Here is a 19,570-nt window from a genome sequence, read left to right on the forward strand (position 1 = left end):
TTTTCAAATCATGCATGATTTACTCCTGTGTCAAGTCAGTGGGGCAAAGAAATAAATGTGTGGATTGTTGAGAAAGAAAAGGAAGGGAAAAGAGGGAAGAGAGGTGGCAATTTTGAGGTTACGAATGATATAGAGACAGAACACAAAATTAGAGAGTAGCAGGAAACTGACAGAGTATATTCACAGGGAATTTGTACTAATTTATTGTGGGAACCTGGAGAAGAAAATGGCAAACCATTCCTGTATCTTTGCCAAGAAAACCCCCAAAGGGGTCACAAAGAGTCAAATATGACTGAAAATGGCTAAGCAACAAAAATTGTTAGAACCAAGCATACCATTAGGCCATTGTCCAATCTCAAGACATCTGCTTCCCCACAGTAAAACAAAGAGGAAATACAAAGCATTCTATAAGCTATTCTGTAGAGTCAGGCTTTCAAACTGCTTTTCAAACTATGGCTCAGGAATTAGCGAATATTAATTTTCTTTGCTCTATTGCATTCTGGGATCACAGGAGGTAAAAAATACGTCTCATATCACATCCACTGACTATAGGAGGTGGTCTTGAGATTCATCTTTATGACAGTGACAGAATGAATGCTTCTGTTTATTAGTATTTGGTGATCACAAAACTTAGAGGAAAATGAATATAGTTACTTTTCTTTTAAAAAAAGGTAGAATTAGAATGGATGGCCTCATGAGGAGTCCAACATGTCTAAAGATAATGATGATGATGATGATGATGATGATGATGATGATGATGATGATGATGATATGTTATCCAGAACATATATAATACTTTATGTAGATTATTTCATTTGATTCTCAGAACAACCCTGTGAGATAGGTGCTATTTTTAATCCCTATTTTAAAGTAGAAGACAATTGAATTGTCCACAGTAAAATAGCTAATGTATGTCTAAGGCATGATTTGAACTGAGCCATTCCAAACTCCAAGTCCAGCATTCTAAGCACTCTACCAGCCTCCAAGCCATTCTTGAATGATATAAAGTAGGTGAGAAATGATAATTTTTCTCTCTTCAGAATTGATTCATTAGAAAGAAAGTTGTATTTGTAGCTTTATTTATGAGCCTTGGCTTCAAAGGTAATAATTACAGTATTTAGGAAGTCTCAGTTAACCTTGTCTATTGTCCATCGTCTTCTCCAGAAAGAAGTGACAGGCCATTGACAAGTGCTGTAGTCGGCAATAGTAGTAATTGAAATGTGGATTTCAAGAGGCTGGAAAGACAAACTTCATGAAACAGTTTTCTCCAAGACAAACAATTTACCAATAATTTAAAGAATACTTTTGTGCTCTGTCTTCACTAAAGCAGTACTCTGATGAGTCTGTACTAGACTTGACCACAGTTTCTCATAGGCTATTAATAGCAAACAACAACCTCATGTAGTTTCTTCTATGCTGGGATGGTACTGAAGCTAGGCTGGATGACATCCTTGGTCTGCTGTACAAGCACTAGCCTCCTATATTCCAAGAGTTTCCTCACCATGATATGAATTTTCCTCACCTTAGCAATTGATGAAAACCATCCACTAAGGTCTAGAGTGGTTATTATTTTCATTGGAAAATGAAGAACCTTCCCAATGAATATACCAATTTTTAAAACAGAGAATAGTAGAGTTCAACTTAGAAGGGATTTTAGAGGCCATTTACTCTGTTGAATACCTGAAAAAGTATGTCCCATGCAAATCATCTGAGAAGTGGTCATTCAATATTTATGTAAAGAGTTCTAATAGAGTGGAAACCTGTTCCTAAGACAGCCCTTTTTTCTTCTGAATAGCTCAGATTTTGGGGGAGCTTTTCCTTACACTGAGCCAAAATTTAACTCTTTGAAACTACTGAATATTTCTCCTCATTCAAGATCAATGAATAAGAGAAAAAAATTAATGAATGAAAAAGCATTTACTAACCACTTATGTGTTGTGGTGAGGATTGTTAATATGGACAGAAAAAAGGAGACAGTCTCTCAAAGAAGCTCATATCCTATTTATAGGAGAGAACACATAAAAAGAAAGATCAGCTTCTAGGTGAATAGAAAGGTCTAAAATTCCCAAGGGTGGAGCAGCAGATGGCCATGAGGTAGGTCACATGATAGTGCTGAGGGGGTCTGAGGAAAGCATAGACGAGTGAATGTAAAGGCCTGGTAGGCCTCCATCTCAGTGGAAGGAATAGAGTTGGTGATTCCCATCTCACCCAAAATGTATGAGCATTCATTTTCTGGCTCTGGGCAACCCAGGGCCAGGGGATAAGGTGAAAGGGAGAAAAGAATGGATTATCACAGGTAGTGGATGCTGTTCTCACATACCCAGCCAGCTCTGATAGATTCTAGGAAGCCTAGAGATCAGGGAGGGGATGAGGGATAGAACAATGGAAGGGAAGGGAATGTTTGGTGCTGGTGGGTCTTCCCACTACCTAAACATCCTTAACCAAATAGAAAAAGTCTAATTCCTCTTCAATATAACAACCCTATAAATACTTGAATATAGCTATCATGTCCCCCTAAGTTATTTTTTTTTCAGGTTAAATAGTTTCAGTGCCTTTAAACTTATTTTCAGATGGTATCACCTTGAGGCTCTTCCCTACCCAGTGACACTTCTCTGTATGCTCTCCAAATAATCAATTCCCTTCTAGAACATGTTTTCCAGAATTTAAAATAATACTCCAGGAATAGCCTGACATAAATAGAGTACGGTAGAACTATATTACCCGTTTGATGCTATACTTTCCTAAATACAGACCATGATTGTGTTAGCACTTTTTATTTGTTTGTTTGTTTTACTGCAACAATACAGTGCTGGTTCAAAATGAGCTTTCAGTTAACTAAAATCCACAGATTCTGTTTAGGTAAAGAACAGTATAATTATGCTAGGTGAATAGGTGGGGAAAACAAAAGAAAACACACACACTAACTAGGCAGAACAGTGGACAATCTAGCTTGCTTTCAGTCAGAAATATTCACATCTTTCTTCAGATACTTACTAGCTATGTGATCCCAGACAAGTCACTTAAAATTCTCTTTCTCTCAATAACTTCATTTGTAAAAATGAAGGTCTTCAGATAAACTTCAAGGTCCCTTCAATCTCCAAGTCTATGATTCTTTGATCAAATCTCCCTTACCTTATATTTCTGAAGTTGAATTTTTTCAACTCAAATGTAAGACTTTACATTCATCCTCATTTAATTATATCTTATTACTAAGGCTAATATTCTAGTTCTCTTATCTTTTATATCTTCACTCTATTACTCATTGTTTTTATCTATCCTTGGTAGTTGTACATCACCTGAGAACATGAGAAGCATGCCATCTGCTCCATTATCCATGTCATTGATAAAAATGTGAAATAGTGTATGTCCCAGCAAGGATCCTGGATCTCTCCACTAGAGGTGTGCATCCAAGATGCACCAACCTATTAAGAATCTATCTTTAGGTTTGTCCATTCAGCCAGTACTGAATCATCCTGATTGTACTTAAAATATGGGCTAGAATATGTTCCAAGACTTTTGGCACCCTTGGTGAGTGTGCTTTATCTTTGGTCCTTTCCTTCCACTCAGGTTCAGCAGAACCATATCTGACAAAACCTCCAGGTATTTCTTATAGTGTGGTGTCATCTAGACTACATCTCTTCATCTCCACAGAAAGAGCATAAGATATATTTTCAGATCTTTTCCTAAAATATACATAAACTTTACCTAAATAATTTTATTTGATAATAAAGAGGAAAAAAGGAAATATTTAAGGCAGTTTTTTTGTGGTGTCAAAGAATGGAAACTGGGAGGATGTTCATCATTTGGGGAATGAGAATATGAATATAACTGAATATGAAGAAAATGAAGAAAAAAAAGATAACTTCAAAGGAACTTGGAAAGGATTATTTGAACTGATGCAAAGTAAAGTAAACAAAACCAGAACAATTTATAACATTAAGAGTATAAAATTAATCAATTTGAAAAACTTAAGAAATTTGATTTATTATATGATCAATCATGATCCTAAAAGACTAATGAAGAATGTTGCCTACCTTGTGACAAAGTGATGATAGATTTATACGCAAAAAGAAGAAATAAATTTTTGGATGTGAGTAATGTAGTGGCCAATGGTATGTTTGACCATGTTAACAGACCTCCCTTTTACCTTTCTTTCTTTCTTTCTTTCTTTCTTTCTTTCTTTCTTTCTTTCTTTCTTTCTTTCTTTCTTTCTTTCTTTTTCTTTCTTTTCCTTCCTTCCTTCTTCCTTCCTTCCTTCTTTCCTTCTTTCCTTCCTTCCTTCCTTCCTTCCTGTGCTAAATTTATTAACAAAGTCTGAATCTATCTGACCTAGTCTTAGAAAAAATCATTACCTCAGTTTTCTCTGATAATTCTTCGAATCACCATCTTTGAATGGCTGACTTATGCCAATGTAGAAAGCAAGACAGTATATGCTAACTATCAAAAATGTATAGCAGAGGTAACAAGCATTTTAAGAGTTGACAGAATCCTGGAATTTTAAGCCTGGAAGCATTCTTAGAAGGATTCTAGTCCTACTTTATTTAACAGATGAAAAATGTGAGGTGTAAAGAGGTTACATAACTTGATGAAGGTCATATTCAATAGTTAGTGGAAGGACCAGAGCCCATTTAGACCAGGGTTCTTAACAAGTGATCCAGGGAAAATTGTGTGAATCGATTTTAGGGAATGCATGAACTCAAATGAAAAAGAAAACTCTATTTTCCACTAACCTTTAAATGAAATTACTATTTCCTTCTATTATTAATGCAGGCAACAAAAAAATATTCTGAGAGTAGATCCATAGAGTTTATCAGATTGCCAAAGTGCTCCATTAACTATAAAAGATTAAGAACTACTCTAGACTTAGGGAGATATCACTGTGAATTTGGAGTTGTCAGGAAAAAAAAAAACCCCTCCATGCTAGGACTTTAGCAAGGTTATGAAGGTAATGGAGGTTATTAAGATTGTGATTTATGGAGAATTGGAAGCATGGCTGCATGTGGAGGGGAATGACCCAAACATATTCTTCAAGTAGGGAATAAGAAAGAGGCTAGAGAGGTATAATAAAGTCCCTTTATCTTCTTCCAACATTAAACTTTTGCTGACTCTTAATTGCCCATAACTGTTACAGTTTCATTTCTCCAACACCTAACCCACCCCTTTCTCTATTCCCTTCCTGACCTTGGAGTCTTTATAAGGCACTGTGCCTACTTATGAGTTCTGGTTGATGCCAAATGTTGAAAATAGATTATATACTGATGGGTTTTGGCAGCAAAATTATGCAGAAAAAGTGAAGGCAAAGTTCATTAACTGGCATAAACTGTTTAATCCAAATTAATTATCTTGGAAGAATATAAAAATGTTATTCAAACTTTGATATGCAGCCAACTTCACCAGAAACTCAGACTTCCCTGACACTACTATAATCACATGGATATAGATGGAATTTCCCTAAAAATTGTTCTAACTCCATTAATGAAAGAGGCAGCATGAAAGTCAAGGAGAAAGCTCACCATATGTTTTTTCTACTTTCACTTAAAGCGCCAGCAAATTCTTTGTAATTGTGAGAAAAAAATAATACTAAAAGTTTCTCTGTGCCTATTCCCTTTGGTAACCTAAAAACTTCACTTTGCATCACTCTGACTTCCTACATAAATCTATTCTCAATCTTTTTTGATGTGCTCATCATTTTTCTTGCTTTGCACTTAGGGTACAAATGATTAATTTGTATACATTTGATTATCCAGCTGCATAGTGCCATGATATCTTAAATGAGGTTCCACTATATACAAAGGTTAAATGTAGTATAGTATTCCGATTATTCTCCCTGCCTCAAGTTTTCCCCCTCACTTATCCAGCCTCAGCTGTCAGTGATATTCCTAAAATGAAATTCTGACTGTGTCACTCCCTTCTCTCATTCAGTAAGCTTCCATGACTACTTATTACATCTAGGGACAAATACGAAAGCCTTGTTTGACTTTTTAAAGTCCTTTTTAACATGACCCCTTCATATCTTTCTACTCTCCTAAAGTAAGTCCTTTTGGAATGCTTTACTATTCAATAACACTGGCATGCTTGCTATTCCTTACACAGAGTATTTCATCTTCTGACTCTGCCTTTTTCACTGGTTGTCTCCCCTGTCTGTAATGTTCTCCTCATCTCTACCTATTGGAGTCCCTGGATTCCTTCAAGAACATGATCAAACCTTATCTTTCAAGAGGCCTTTCCTGGTTCTCCCTTTTCATCTGTATTCTCCCATTGCTAGTGCCTCTCTTCTGAAATTATCTTCCATGTACTCTGTATACATTTTGTATATAATAGTTTTTCCCCATGTTGTCTCCATGACAACAAATACATTTCCATGGAGATAACAACATTATTTCCAAAAATATGGACAGGACTATATGTTAGCCTTTCTTTGTATAACTAGTGTCTAGGACAAATCCCAAGACATAGTTAAATGCTTAATTAGTGCTTATTGATTGACTGTTTCTTTATTGTTGTTATTGTCTGTCCTTTGTTCTTGAAGGAAACCACAATGTCAGGAAGGTGATGTCATAATGTGCAAGTGAATTGTATTTAAGAGAGGCAGGGCTGTGCAAAGTCATTAGCCTCACTCTTACCTCCTGAGGCATCTGGGTCCAGTGGCAAGACATAGATCAAGATGCCTGGAAATGCAGTGAAAGACCTTGGTCTTCTTAAGCTAAGGTCTTTCCAAGGTTTCAGTTTGTCTGAGGAAAAGCCCATTCAGTGATTAAGTCTAGATAAGAAATGGGGCAAAAATGGCCTCTTTTCACTAATAAAAATAAATCAGTCCAGGAGGGGAAGACCTCAGAGTTTCTGGCCAAAACAGAAACAATTGCTATTTACATTCACTTTGAGCCATCAGAACCCAAACAATGGCCAAGACAAGGTCCTTAAACAAAGGAAAATTAGCCCATAAACTCCAAGATATCTTGAGAGGTTTCAGCAATCAAAATTTATATCTCTTTGGGCAGAGCTCCCACAGGTAAGGGTACGATCCCCTATGGGAACAGACAGAGAAGAGGAGGGAAGGAAAGAGAGGAGAGGAGGGAGGGAAAAGAGAGAAGAGGAAGGAAAGAAAGGAGGTAGGGAGGGACAGAGGAAAGGAAGAAGGAAGCAAGTTAGGAAGGAAGGAAGCCGAGAAGGAAGGAAGTCAGGAATGGAGGAAGAATAGAAGGAAGGAGCTGTGTTGCCAAACTGGTACTGGCTAGTTGGGTCCCTAGTAGGGCAATTACTGTTATTCACAGGTTGTTGTTTGTCCTTCATTCTTGAAAAGGACCATGATATTGGGAAGGTGATGTCATGACTTGCAAGTGAATCTTATTTTATGATAGAAGGAATCTTACAAGACCATTTCAACCTGCAAATATCTATCCTATAGATTGGTCAATAGTTTCACACTCACCTTCCTATCCTGAAATTCTTCACCTTGGCATTATTTTTCCTACAAAGTGGTCACAAAAATCTTAGTTCCAAAAGGTCTTTATTAGAGCATACATGCTACTAGTAATAATAATGATGCATGGACTTCTGCTGGCAAGATGAGGAAGTGAGAAAGGAACCCTTTGAAGCCTTCCAAAATTTCCCTCCAAAAAACTGAAAAACCACTTCAGAATTGGTCTAGGAGCAGGGAAGCAGTTTACCAGACTGGCAGGAAAGATCTGTCTCAAGGGGGTGGGCAGGTCCAAGAGCAGCTACCAGCTTCACAGCAGTGAGGTTCCACCCTCTTGCAAACCAGCAAACCCCTAGGCAAGTGAGCAGTTTGTGCAGTCTAGCAAGGCCTCACCCCAGTGACCTCACATCCAGCATGAGCTACCCACAAGGCCTTGTCCCCATTGAGAGATCTTGCTCCTGGGGCCTGCACAGATACCCTGTTAAACAGAAGCAAGGCCCCACCCCTGGTATAGGTCAGCAGCTAAACTGAATACCCAGGGGAGGCCAACAGGGAGGCTCCCCTAGTACAAGCCAGAAGGGAAGCCTACCATCCAGAGTAGGCAAGCAGCTAAGCCCTGAAGCCCAATGAAAGCCAGCTGTTAAGACCCAGAGCCCCAGCACAAAAAGCTTGGGACAGTGCAATACCAGAGTTCAACTCTCATGTAAAAACATCAAGTTAAAAAAAAAGCAGAAAAAATTAGCAAAAAAGAAGGGCTTGACTATAGAAAGTTGTTACGGTGATAGGGAGGATCAAGGAATAAACTTAAAAGAGGAAAATAGTTTCAAAATGATTACATGTGAAGACCCCAAAAAATGTAATTTGTCTCAGTCCAAAAAAGAATTCCTGGAAGAGCTTAAAAAGGATTTTTAAAAGTAGAGAAGTAGAAGAAAAATTGAGAAAAGAAATGAGAGTAATGTAAGAAAATAATGAAAAAGAGTACATGGCATGGGAAAAGACATATAAAAATTTGCCAAGGAAAATAACTCACCCACCCCCAAAATAGAATTGGCCAAATGGAAAAGGAAGTACAAAAGCTCACTGAAGAAAATAATTCTTTAAAAATTATAAGTGAACAAGTGTAAACTAATGACTGCATGAGACATCAAGATACAATAAAACAAAATCAAAAAAGTAAAATGAAAATAGAAGAAATTGTGAACTATCTCATTGGAAAAACTACTGATTAGAAAATTGATCCAGGAGAGATAATATAAGAATTATTCAACTACCTGAAAACCATAATTCAAAAACAAACAAAATGAAACAAAAACTGGACATCTTTCAGGAAATTATCAAAGAAAACTGCCCTGGTATATTAGAAAAAGATGGCAAAATAGAAATCAAAAGAATCCATTGATCACTTCCTGAATGCCAAAATGAAAACTCCTAGGAACATCATAGCCAAATTCCAGAGCTCATAGCTCAAGAGGAAAAAAAGAAGTAATTCAAATACTGTGCAGTTACAGTCAGGATTACACAAGATTCGGCAGCTTCCACATTGAAGAAGCACAGGGATTAGAATATGATATACCAGAAGGCAAAGGAATTAGAATTACCACCAAGAATCACATACTCAGTAAAACTCAATATAATCTCCTTTCTGTCCTTGATGCTATTGGTGAAGGATGAGAAATGTCTGCTACTGTTCTCATCATGTCAAGGTTACAGTCCCCCAAAAATCATGGTGGTTATGGAGGAGATAGTCCTGGTTACTCTGGAACAAACAGAGGTATGGAAGTGGTGGACAGGATTATAGAATCTAGGGCAGTGGCTATGGCAGGACTGGCAGCTATGATAGCTATAACAATGGAGGAGGCAGAGGCAACTTGGAGGTGGTGGAAGCAACAATGATTTTGGCAACTATAACCATAAGTCTTCAAACTTTGACCCCATGAATAGAGGAAATTTTGGAGGCAGGAACACAGGCCCTTATGGTGGGGGTCAATATTTTGCCATGCTCCATAACCAAGGTGGCTATGGTGATTCCAGTAGGAACAGTAGTAATGGCAGTGGCCAAAGATTTAATTGCTATTAGAAAACAAAGCTTAACAGGAGAAGAACACCAGAGAAGTGACAGGGAAGCTACAGGTTACAACAGATTTGTGAACTCAGATAAGCACAGTGACGGCAGGGACTAGCTGTGACAAGAATACATATTTTAGACATTATTTTTTGGGTGTATGTATGGGCTAAAATCCACCAGGACTATTTGTGACTAATTGTGTAATAGGTTATTTTAGTTTCTATTCTGTGAGAAATGTAAAGCATTTAAATAAGGGTTTTTAATGTAGATTATTTTAATGCTGTTGATTGCTAAATGTAATAGTCTGATCATGATGCTGAATGCATGTCTTTTTTAAAAAATAATTTATATATTCATTTTTAGTTTTTAATCTTCACTTCCATAAAATTTGAGTTTTAAATTTTCTTCCCCTCCCTTTCCCCTCCTCCCCAAGATGGCATGCAATCTGATATAGGCTGTACTTATGCATTCACATTAAACATATTTTCCCATTAGTTGTGATATAAAGAAGAATTAGAACTAATGGGAGGAACCATATGAAATAAGAAACAAAACAAACCAACAAAAGAAAAGGAGAGCAAATAGTATACTTTCATTTGCATTCAAACTTCAAAGTTCTTTCTCTGGATGTGGATAGCATTTTCCATCTTTAGTATTTTTGGAGTTGTCTAAGATCCTTGCATTGATGAAAAGAGCTAAGTCTATCAAAGTCAATCATCACACAATGTAGTTGTTACTGTGTAGATTGTTCTCCTCATTCTGCTCATTTCAGTCAGCATCAGTTCCTATAACTCTTTCCAGGTTTTTAAACGACATATGGTAGGATTATGTTTCTTAATATACTATGCTATCTGCTTCCATTTCATGAAAGAGTTCATCCCATTCACATTCACAGTTATGATTATTATCTGTCTTTTTCTCCATCCTATTTTCCCCCGTTTATAATTTTCTCTTTCTTTACTCTCCTCACTAGAGTTTTGCCTCCCTCAGTCTGCCCTTCCTTCTATCACCCCTCTCCCTTTTCTTCCCCGTTACCCTTACTACTTCTTCCCTCCCTTCTACCCATACTCTCCCTTTTCTTTCACCTTTCCCTTCCTAGTTTCCATAGTATAAGTTAGATTTCTATACCTAACTGATTATATTATTCCCTACTTGAGCTAAATCTGATGAGAATAAGGTTCAAACAATGCTCTATTCCCTGCCTTTTTCCCTTTTCTGTAATAGGTTTTTGTGCCTTTTCAGGTGATAAAATTTACGCTTGTCTGCATCCTTTTTTCCTCTTCTCCCAGAAAAATCCCTCTTCAACACTTAATTAGATTTTTTTTATTATCACATTGTCAACTTATATACCCATGCCCTCTGTCTGTGTATACCTATTTTAAATGTAATAATGATGCAGTTTTCAAGAGTTACAAGCGTCATCTTCTCTTGTAGGGATGTAAACAGTTTGTGCTTATTAATAACATGTTGTTGTTGTTGTTGTTTTTCTTTCCTCTATACCTTTTTATGCCTCTCTTGAGTCTTGTATTTGAATATCAAATTTTCCATTGAGCTCTGGTCTTTTCATCAGGAAAATCTGGAAGTCCTCTATTTCATTGAATATCCATCTCCTCCTCTGAAAGATTATGCTCAGTTTCTCTGGGTAGTTAATCCTTGGTTGTAATCCAAGCTCCTTTCCATTATGGAATTTCATATTCCCCACCCTCTGAGCTTTTAATGTAGAATCTGCAAGGTCCTGCATAATCCTGACTATGGTTCCATGATATTTAAATTGTTTTTTTTTTTTCTGAATGCTTATAGTATTTTCTCTTTGACTTTGTAATTTTGGAATTTGGCTACAATATTCCTTGGCATTTTCAATTTGGGAGCTCTTTCAGGAGACGATAAGTAGATTCTTTTGATGACTATTTTACCTTCTGGTTCTAGGATGTCAGGGCAGTCTTCCTTGATGACTCCTTGAAAGGTGCTGTACAGGCTCTTTTTTTTTCATCATGGCTTTCAGGCAGACTAATATTTTTAAATTGTCTCTCCTGGTTCTATTTTCCAAGTCAGTTGTTTTACCAGTGAAGTATTCTACGTTTTCTATTTTTTCATTCTTTTATTTCTGTTTGACTGATTCTTGATATCTCATAAAGAGTATTATAAAATTTAAGATAGATAATTTTGATTATGCAAAATTAAAAAGATTTTGCATAAACAATATCAATACAATCAAAATTATAAGGAAAGTAGAAAAATGGGTAAAATTAGTAATAACTGATAAAGGCCTCATTTCTCAAATATATAGAGAACTGAGTCAAATTTATAATAAAATTCAAGTCATTCTCCAACCGATAAATAGTCAAAGGATATGAACAGGCAGTTTTCAGACAAAGAAATCAAAGTTATCTATAGTTACATGGGAAAAAAATGCTCTAAATCACTGTTGATCAGAGAAATGCAAATTAAAACAACTCTGAGGTACCACCTCACACTTATCAGAATGGCTAATGTGATAAAAAAGGAAAATGTCAGATGGGAGAGGGTATATGGAAAGAGTGGGGCACTAATGCACTGTTGTTGAAGTTGTGAACTGATCCAACCATTCTGGATGGCAATTTGGAACTATGCCCAAAGGGCTATAAAACTAAGTTTACCCTTTGATCCAGTAATACCACTGCTCGGTCTATATTCCAAAGACTTCCAAAAAATGGAAAAGGCCCTATTTGTACAAAAATATTTAGAACAACTCTTTTTGTGGTGGCTAAGAATTTGGAAATCAAAGGGGTGCCCATCAACTGGGGAATCCCTAAATAGATGTGATATAAGATTGTAATGGAATATCATTATGCTGTAAGAAATGATAAGCAGGATGATTTCATAAAAACCTGGAAAGACTTGCATGAACTAATCCATGGTGAAGCGAACAGAACTAGGAGAACATTGTACATAATAACAGCAATATTTTTCAATGAAAAACTGAATGACTTGGCTTTTCTCAGCAATGCACTAATCCAACACAATCCCAAAGGTCAATGATGAAATGTATTATCTGTCTGAAGATTAAGAACTGATATTTATTGAATATAACTGAAATATGCTGTTTTTCATTTTCTTTCTTTCATTTTTTTTGTTCCAGTCTTCTTGTACAAAATATTAAATATGAAAATGTTTTCCATAATTGCACATGTATAACCAATATTTACTGTCTCAGGAAGGGGGAGGGGAGGAAGGGAGGGAAGGATAGAATTTGGAACTCAAAACTTTAAACAAAAATGTTAAATAATAAAAACCAATGATTATCATATACATCTATATTATCATCTTAGCAATTCATTCAAATTTATTTAAGTGCCCACCCTGTACAGAGGTCTGTGATAGATTTTGGGGTGGTAAATACAAAATTTAGCTAAAATTCAGTGTTTTTTCTTATAGAGCTTTCCATCTAATAGAGAGGATAAGACATACACAAATATAGATAATACAACATACTAGATTGTGAACACATTAAAAAACTATAAGACAAATCTATAACTTTGAAAAGCTTCCCTTTCATTCAAAGCCCAGATCAGATGCCATTTGCACTATGCCATTTCCCTTGATCTCTGGGCTCTAAGTGATCTCTTCGTTCTTCATGCCAATTTGAACCTCTCATATGTATACACACACGTATATGTATATATATGTATACACACATATATATATACACATATACACACACACATATATATGTATATGTATATACATACATATATGTATATATCTATATATCTATATGTGTGTGTATATATATATATATATATATGCATATTTGTGTGTGCATATGGATGGTATTATAATTTTCATTATGTTTTTGCCTCTTCTCTTAACACTAGATTATGAGCTTCTCAAGGTAAGGAAAAATATCTTATTGCATTTATTTTATTCCAGTCACGTAGTATAAGTACGTTGCACAGAGTAGGGGATTAATAAATATTTGCTTAATTGAATTAAGTGCATCATCAATTTAGAACAAGAATTGAACCTCAAGGTCACAATGTCCTTTGATATTTTGAATAAAAGTGAATTACCTTTTCCAAGGTTGCACAGAACAATCAATAAATTGAAAGACCAAGTCTTGAAAATGGGTACAATAGCAATGTGCTATATCTGTGTTGTACTGATCAGGGAGGAAAGGTACCTGCATAATAAGAGAGCCAAACTGGAAGATAAGTCAAAGGAAAAAGACAAACAAACAAACAAACAACCTTTAACCACTTCACATTTTTTTCCTAGAACTTCTCAGATCTATTATTTCTAAACCTTCAAATATGTCTTTAACCTGATGAAGTCTAATCTCAGACCAAGTATAATGTCAACACTATAGTGAGAACTTTTTCTGAAAGGTGGTGCAGTGGCTAGAATATTGAACCAGGAGTCGGAAAAACCTGAGTTCAAATCCATCCTTTGGCATCCTTAACTGTGTGACTGTGCTCAGGGGACTTAATCTTTGTCTGCCTCTTTCTTCATTTGTAAAAAGAGTAATAGCATCCACCTCCTAGGTTTGTTGTGAGAGTAAAATGAGATATTGTTAAAGTTCTCTGTAAACCTTAAAACACTATGCAAATACTAGTTGTTGTAGTTGTTGTTAACCACATAGACCTCACCAGAAAACATGAACACTGTATCAGGCCCTGAGAACTGGGCATCAGAAACCTATAGGTGGAACATATAAAATATATAGTCTCCCCCAGGTATCTATATACGTGTGTGTGTGTGTGAGAAATTTCTAAGTGGAAAAATTAGACAATATACCATCAGTTTTTCCTTGCTCCAAATCTCATCTGGGTCATACATAACTTGGTGTACAATACACAACACTTCAAACATTAAAGCTAATAAGCCATACATACTAAGGTACTGGTATTGATTAAAAGAAAACAAAAACCCTTGATATTTCTTATATATGTCTCCCCCTCAGACTTCAGCAACAGGACAATAGAGAGATTCAAATATGTACCAAATGAGTGAGTGCTGAACTAGCAGGTAATTCTAATTTGTCATTATCTCTGGCCATGGTGCTGACTGCTCCTCCGACAAGTCTTTTGCCAAAAGGTTGTATTTTCCTGATACTTATTGGCAAACAAAGTCACTGCTCTCCCTGAAAAAGCAGACATATCTCTCTCCGTCTCTGTATCTGTGTCTATCTCTGTCTCACTCTGTCTCTGTCGTATAACTGTTCTTCATATTTAAATGTTTCCCTTATTCTGTGTATGTGTGTTGATTCCAAAAACACAGAATGTGAACAAAGGTTTGTTCCTCTTATTGCTACAGAATTTGACACTTCTAGGCCATTTAGCCTTCCCTTTCTTATTTCATACAGATTATCTTGAGGAAAAATATCCCAGTGAAATGATACTAACTTGGGAGACGGGATTTGCATATGGAGATCATGCACCTAAGCCACTTCCTTTAGCATTCACAAAATTGCTACTGGTTTCTATACAGCATCTGTTGTTCAGAAATTATCTCTTCCAAAAGATAGAAAGGTTTTTAATGGTGATTTGTTCCCCACTCAAAGACAAGGTTAGTGACTTCTATTTCTTCCATCAAAGATGACAGAATAGGTAGGTCCCACCTGCTGGGATGTTCTTACTGGAAGAGATCCAGGCTCATTATACAGGTTGGCAGCACACATGGGAACAAGCCAATTTCAACTGGCAGTATTTTAAGACAACATGCTAGTTATAGAGCATCTGGATGAGCCAAGCATTTTTGAGGCTTTATTGAAACAGCAAAATTCCAGGTCATGACATCAGATATTTTAAGTAAAAGAAATTCAGTCTAATTATACTTTGAACAAATGGGAAGAAAATTTGTATTACTAGAATTCTATAAATAGATCTTGGGAATTTGTTTTGTACTTAATAATTTTGTAACAATGTGAATGTTATTTGAATAATATAATATCCATCACACATAAACTCTGTTCTTGTTGATTTCAGCTAGATATACCTGCTGGAGGAAACTCTCTTTTATAGATAATATTCATCTATTCTGGAAACTCTGGATTCAATGTTTTTGCTCAGGGATCAGTCAGTATCTCTCTACATTCCACTCATAAAATGATTGTAAAATGATTGTGAGCATTGCTAGACCAGTCTTCAAAGAGAACCACTTCCTTTAATAGTAACTAATTTTTGTCAACAAGCAGTGAATTGCAATGGAATGAATACTGGACTGTGAGCCACATGGCCATGGTTATGCTACTTACAAAGCATGTAACTTTAGACAAACAATTTCTACTTCCCTGGGCTTCAACTTTCTCATGTTTAAAATGATACTGTTCGATCCAAGACAATTCTGTAGGACTTATGATGAAAAGTGCTGTCCATCTCCAGAGAAAGAACTGGTAGATCCTGAATGAAGATCAAAAATACTTTTTATTTACTTTTTTCATTTTTCTTATCTGTGTTTTCTTTCACAAAATTACTTACATGACTACACATGCATAATCTATGTGAAATTGTTTGCCTTCTAAATGGGGCAGGTAGGAAAGGAAGGGAGAAAATGTGGAGCTCAAAATTTGGAAAAAATGTTTAAATTGTTTTGACATATAATTTGGGAAAAAATAAAATATTAAATAAGAAAAAATGACATTGTTAGCCTAGATCAAGGGTGGGGAACCTGTGCCCTTGACGCTAATGTGGCCCTCTAGATCCTCAAGTGTGGCCCTTTGACTGAATCCAAACTTTACGTGTGACCTCTAGGTCACAGTAACCTTGTCTATATAATTTCCAAGGTTCCTTTCGGAACAGGCAATGTATAAGTCTCTGATTTTACACGGTGATCACAGAAATTTGACATCAATTTAATTAAAATTCATTTCAGTTCAGATTACCACAACAATTGTACTTTTACTCCTTAGTATGATCTCATAGTAAAACTATTCTTCAAATGGGAAGTATTCCTACAAGGAGTAATATGACATTCAAAAACAATTTGGGGAAAATATTCACTGAATCTACCGCTGAGCCTTTAAGGTTTTTTCAGAATATATCTGCATTGAGTCTATACATTGTATTTTGATTATACATCTCAATGAGCTAGTACTGAAATACAAGATGGGATGTGCTGGAGCCAGCTGGAACTCGTTATGAAAGCCAATTTTAAAATTTTCAGTATTTACATCTTGGAAACTGTCAAATGCTATAACCAGGGCTTGATACATTCTTTTCTTGATTTTCTAGGGCAGACTAAAGAAAGTGATGGAGAAAGTATTAATAATGCAGATTGGACCTTAAAGTATGATACACAGACATTTTCCCCCTCTGAAGCTAGCTGTTAAACATTTACCAGCATACCCCTGGGTATAAAGAGAATATGATCACATTTGTGCTATGGTATTGGATAATTTGGAAGATAATTGGAGAAGGAAATCGCAAACCACTCTAGTATCTTTGCCAATCCAAAAAAGAAAAAAAAGAAAAGAAAAAAAAAGGAGAGGCCATGAAAAATCAGACATGATTGAAAAATGACTAAACAATAACTTAGATAATTATCCTCTGGGAGGGGGAAGAGATATGTTTTCCACTTATTCTAGAGAGAACCTAGCACAACACACTACACAGACATATACTTGGCAAATTAATTAAAGGAATAATAAGATGATCTCATGACCTTAGAGAGGCACAACTGTGAAGTAAATGAAGACCTGGCTTCAAGTCTTGGCTCTGATATTTCCTAGCTGAGTGTCCCTAGACAAGTATGCCACCTCTCCATGCCTCTAGGAATCTCTATAAGAGAAGCTGCTAATACTCATTGGTAGAAAAAACTTCTCACCAGGAGCTCCCTACACTGATGATAATAGATCAGTATAAGAAATAAATATGATCGCAATCAACTCTGCTTGAAGATGACTTCTATTTTGTGTAACTTTGGTATTTATTATATGTATATACCACCAAGCACAATTACAGGGTTTCTAAGAAAATGTAAAAATATGACCAAACTTTCTTTTTGGTATGAATGGTTTCTTTTCCTCCTATAAAGTGGGAACTCCAATCTAACGGTCATAAAGCAGAGAGAGAGACAGACAGACAGAGAGAGAGAGGGAGAGAGAGAGAGAGAGAGAGAGAAGGACTGATAGAGGGGAAACATCAGGAACATTTTTAACAAAGGAGGAAGGCTGATTTAAGAATGGCCTTGGCATAAAATACAATACAAATTCCTTTGTAAAATAAGGGAATTATTTGGACATTAGAATAAAGGGCCTAGGGGAATCAAAGGGATATAAGAAAAGGGCAAGAAAAACAGTAAGGAAAATAGTAATGATATTCATAATATAAAGTGAGTATAATCTCTGATGATGAAGGCAAAGATTTTGAAATTATAGGAAAAGCCAGCAGACTCAGAATCTTAAAGGAGGAAAGGGCCTCAGAGGCCTTCATCATTATGTGAAAAAGAATCTCCTCTATAACTTACTCAAAAATTGGCCTTGCAGCATCTTCTTGAAAATATTGAATGATGGAAAACCCACTATCTCTCTTTGGCATCTGATTCCATTGTTATACTGCTGTAATTGTTCAGAAGGTTTTATTTGTTTATTTAATAGATTGTTTGTTTTTCTCCTTTTCATCAAGCAAAATTCACCAGTTTGTAAATTCAGCCTATTACTGCTCATGGATATATCCTTTAGAGCCAAGCACAACAGGACAAACTCATCTCCACATGGCAAACCCATTTTCAAGTATCTCTGTTGTTATGCTCCTGTCTTGATTTATTCAGCATTCCTTGTTCCTTCAATCAATTTGCATGAGGTGAATTTGTGAACCTTGACTTCCTGGTTCCCTTCTTCTGAAAGATCTAGGGTTATCACAATCCTTTACAAAATGAGATACTCAAACTCCTTCATAGAAAGATTATGACTCTAGATTAAAAACCATAGTTTTCCTCAGCCCAGTGGGAATTGGCTGGTCCTGAAGAAATATGAACTTCTGTTCAGTGACATCCAATGAAAAAGTGTAGATCCAGATCTAAATCTAGGGATCTTAAAATAAAGTGGGCCAACCAGGAAAGAAAAATGAAACAGTGGAAAAGTATAATAGCAATGTCCAGTGCTTTGGTGGGGGAATAGGATAGAAATTGAGAAGGATATTAATAATGAACATGTATACAGTACCTTAAGGTTTGCAAAGTGCTTCGCATATTTCATCTCCTTTGACCTTTACAGAAATCCTGCCCTAGAAATACTGTGAGTATTCTAGCTGTCTCTTTTGGAAGAGGAAAATGAGTCAGGCAAGGTGGGTAACTTGGCCAAAATAACACAGGTAGCAAATATTAGATGTTAGACTTGATACCTTGTCTCGATATGGTAAACTCATATTTATTTCTACTACACATTTTAAGGAAAGTACAAAATACCATACTTCAGAAACATTATAGAAAGGAGACAGATGAAGTTTAGCAATAATATATGGGGAAATAGCAAAATCAAAGACATAGAACTCACTAAAAGGATGGGAGAGAGCATTAAGGGTACTAAGGTGCTTACTTGGCAAAAATATTTCAATCTCAGTCAGCAAATATATGTTGTGACTTAAATCTTCACACCAGTATGCTAGGCCTGGTTGAGGTTACAAATGTGGGATAAGACACTGCCAACCTTTATAGAGCTTATAGTCAAATAAAGGAATAGGACACACTATAAAACAAAATAACACATGAGTTCATTAAAAGAATGTAAAACAAAGTGCTCATGAAGTACAAAGTTATATTTCTGAAGAGTGTGTAGGTTAGGGGTTCAAGAAAGGCCTCATGTAGAAGAAGCCATTTGAGTTGGGTAGAAATTCAAGAGATAAATGAAGAAAAAGATGAAGGTCATCCTAGGCATAGAAAATGAAAATAACAGAAAGATAAGGGAAGGAAAAGTCTTGTTTGGGGAGCATAAAATATATGAGAATAGTGTGAATTGAGGAGATCAATATAGGATAATACATGGGGTTACAGCATTATGGAGAGACATAAATGATAGTCAAAGGAATCTAGAGTTTACTATGTAAAAAAATATTGAACCATTTGAGATTTTTTTAACAAAGGAGTGACATAATCAAATGTAAATATCAGAAAAC

The sequence above is a fragment of the Phascolarctos cinereus genome, unplaced genomic scaffold (assembly GCF_003287225.1).
Source record: "Phascolarctos cinereus isolate Bilbo 61053 unplaced genomic scaffold, phaCin_HiC Scaffold_726;HRSCAF=1367, whole genome shotgun sequence".
Lineage (NCBI taxonomy): Eukaryota > Metazoa > Chordata > Mammalia > Diprotodontia > Phascolarctidae > Phascolarctos > Phascolarctos cinereus.